This window comes from Penaeus chinensis, chromosome 1 (genome assembly GCF_019202785.1).
Source record: "Penaeus chinensis breed Huanghai No. 1 chromosome 1, ASM1920278v2, whole genome shotgun sequence".
NCBI classification, from domain to species: Eukaryota; Metazoa; Arthropoda; class Malacostraca; order Decapoda; family Penaeidae; genus Penaeus; species Penaeus chinensis.
The window spans coordinates 1,799,710-1,803,854 of record NC_061819.1 but is presented as its reverse complement, the minus strand read 5'-3'; positions in this window follow the sequence as shown (position 1 = coordinate 1,803,854).

Here is a 4,145-nt window from a genome sequence, read left to right as displayed (position 1 = left end):
ATTTCGAAACGCTTTCGAGATAGCATTAGTGTCTCGAATCACACGTTTGTAAATGAGCTCATTTTCACCCTCCCCTCCCCCCTCCCGTGCCTCTCTGCCCCCCGCCCTTATTTTCACCGTACCAGACTCTACTTGTGTTAATAGGTGCGTCTCCTTTAAGGTTTATGAGTTCATTATGTAAAGGTTATTCAGTGCAAGAAAGCTTTTGGCGAAATGTTTAAAATATGAGAGGTAGCGCGAGTTTATGGCAGTGAGTGTGATTTATCTTTTTCGACTTTTATTAGTAACGAAGGGGGTATTTTCAGAAAGACAGTTTGCTGAAAGAGTTTATCATCATATTATTTGTATTGTTATTACAATTGTTGTTGGTATTATTATCAATATTCTTGTTAATATAATTATTGTTATCATTATTATGATTGTTATTATTATTATTACTATTGTCACTGTTATTATTATCATTATTAACACCATCGTTAGCAGCAGGATAATTATCATTATTATCATTGTTATTATCATTGTCATTATTGCAATCATTTCTAGTAGTATTAATAGTACAGGTTGTGGAAGCTGCAGTAGTACTATTATTACTATCATCAATATCATTATCATTATCATTATAATTATCATTATCATTATAATTATCATTATCATTACTGTTGTTGTTATCATCATTATCATTATAATTATCATTATCATTATAATTATCATTATCATTATAATTATCATTATCATTACTGTTGTTGTTATTATTATTATTATTATCATCATTATTATCATTATCATTATAATTATCATTATCATTATAATTATCATTATCATTATAATTATCATTATCATTATAATTATCATTATCATTATAATTATCATTATTATCATTATTAACACCATCGTTAGCAGCAGGATAATTATCATTATTATCATTATCATTATAATTATCATTATCATTATAATTATCATTATCATTATAATTATCATTATTATCATTATCATTATAATTATCATTATCATTATAATTATCATTATCATTATAATTATCATTATTATCATTATTAACACCATCGTTAGCAGCAGGATAATTATCATTATTATCATTATCATTATAATTATCATTATTATCATTATTAACACCATCGTTAGCAGCAGGATAATTATCATTATTATCATTATCATCATTACATTTATTATTATTATTATCATCTTTATTGTTGTTGTTGTTATTATCATTATCATTATAATTATCATTATCATTATAATTATCATTATCATTATAATTATCATTATCATTATAATTATCATTATCATTATAATTATCATTATTATCATTATTAACACCATCGTTAGCAGCAGGATAATTATCATTATTATCATTATTAACACCATCGTTAGCAGCAGGATAATTATCATTATTATCATTATTAACACCATCGTTAGCAGCAGGATAATTATCATTATTATCATTATCATTATAATTATCATTATCATTATAATTATCATTATCATTATAATTATCATTATCATTATAATTATCATTATTATCATTATTAACACCATCGTTAGCAGCAGGATAATTATCATTATTATCATTATTAACACCATCGTTAGCAGCAGGATAATTATCATTATTATCATTATTAACACCATCGTTAGCAGCAGGATAATTATCATTATTATCATTATCATTATAATTATCATTATTATCATTATTAACACCATCGTTAGCAGCAGGATAATTATCATTATTATCATTATCATTATAATTATCATTATCATTATAATTATCATTATCATTATAATTATCATTATTATCATTATTAACACCATCGTTAGCAGCAGGATAATTATCATTATTATCATTATTAACACCATCGTTAGCAGCAGGATAATTATCATTATTATCATTATTAACACCATCGTTAGCAGCAGGATAATTATCATTATTATCATTATCATTATAATTATCATTATCATTATAATTATCATTATTATCATTATTAACACCATCGTTAGCAGCAGGATAATTATCATTATTATCATTATCATTATAATTATCATTATTATCATTATTAACACCATCGTTAGCAGCAGGATAATTATCATTATTATCATTATCATTATAATTATCATTATCATTATAATTATCATTATCATTATAATTATCATTATCATTATAATTATCATTATCATTATAATTATCATTATTATCATTATCATTATAATTATCATTATCATTATAATTATCATTATCATTATAATTATCATTATTATCATTATTAACACCATCGTTAGCAGCAGGATAATTATCATTATTATCATTATCATTATAATTATCATTATCATTATAATTATCATTATCATTATAATTATCATTATCATTATAATTATCATTATCATTATAATTATCATTATCATTATAATTATCATTATCATTATAATTATCATTATCATTATAATTATCATTATTATCATTATTAACACCATCGTTAGCAGCAGGATAATTATCATTATTATCATTATCATTATAATTATCATTATCATTATAATTATCATTATTATCATTATTAACACCATCGTTAGCAGCAGGATAATTATCATTATTATCATTATTAACACCATCGTTAGCAGCAGGATAATTATCATTATTATCATTATTAACACCATCGTTAGCAGCAGGATAATTATCATTATTATCATTATCATTATAATTATCATTATCATTATAATTATCATTATCATTATAATTATCATTATCATTATAATTATCATTATCATTATAATTATCATTATCATTATAATTATCATTATCATTATAATTATCATTATCATTATAATTATCATTATCATTATAATTATCATTATCATTATAATTATCATTATCATTACTGTTGTTGTTATTATTATTATTATCATCTTTATTGTTGTTGTTGTTATTATTATTATTATTATCATCTTTATTGTTGTTGTTGTTATTATTATTATTATTATCATCTTTATTTATCGTTTCAGTAGAACGCCTTCCACTTGATTAATTGTGTTGTTGTTGCTGTATTATTTAAATAGTTTACATACACTTTGATACTACCTGTGAATAACGATGTATGTGTAGCATGTGCGCGCGCGCGCGGGTGTGTGTGTGTGTGTGTGTGTGTGTGTGTGTGTCTGTGTGTGAAAGAGAGAGAGAGAGAAAGAGAGAGAGAGAGAGAGAAAGAGAGAGAGAGAGAGAGGGAGAGAGAGTCGAAGTCAAAATACTTTATTCCATTAATTACAATGAGAGAGAGAGAGAGAGAGAGAGAGAGAGAGAGAGAGAGAGAGAGCAAGAGAGCAAGAGACCGAGAGAGACAAATGAGCGGCTGGATACGTATATATTATCATCAATAAGAAAACGAAAAAAGGGTATTTGGCCAGAAGTGCCCTCCATCATGCTTTATCTTCAAAATGCATCTCAATTGAAGCGTTTCATTTCAGCGAGAGATCTTGACAACACAATCTTTTTTAGCGTTTGCCAGCGATTTCCTTTTGACACCAGAGTCTGCCCTAGATTTAGATGCCATTTACAGTATGGCACTCTGGCCCGGTTTTGAGTTTGACGCCAATTGGATTTTTATGATACTATTTAGTGTTGGGTTGTGTGTGTGTAAACATGCGCGCGCGCACACACACACACACACACACACACACACACACACACACACACACACATATATATATGTGTGTGTGTGTGTGTGTGTGTGTGTATACATATACAAATATATATATGCGTATATATATACATACAAGTATACGAGAAGAAAGGGGAAGGCAAGGAGAGAGAAAAGAAAATGATCACTATCGATATGTTATTCGATCTGTTATGCGATCTACTGTTACTTATAAATGTTGAATTCTTGAAATAAAATCATGGCAGATTTAGCAAGAAGTAAAGCAAGGCAAGGGTAGATTGACAATATGTAAACTTAAATATCACAATACATATACATACGCATATGTATATGTACTGTGATATGCATGTGTGTTTATATATACATACATACATACATATATATAAATATATATATATGTATATATATATATATATATATATATATATATATATTAAGCACGTTCAATATTTGCTGGCATTTGCGGTCATGAAATACTATTGACAA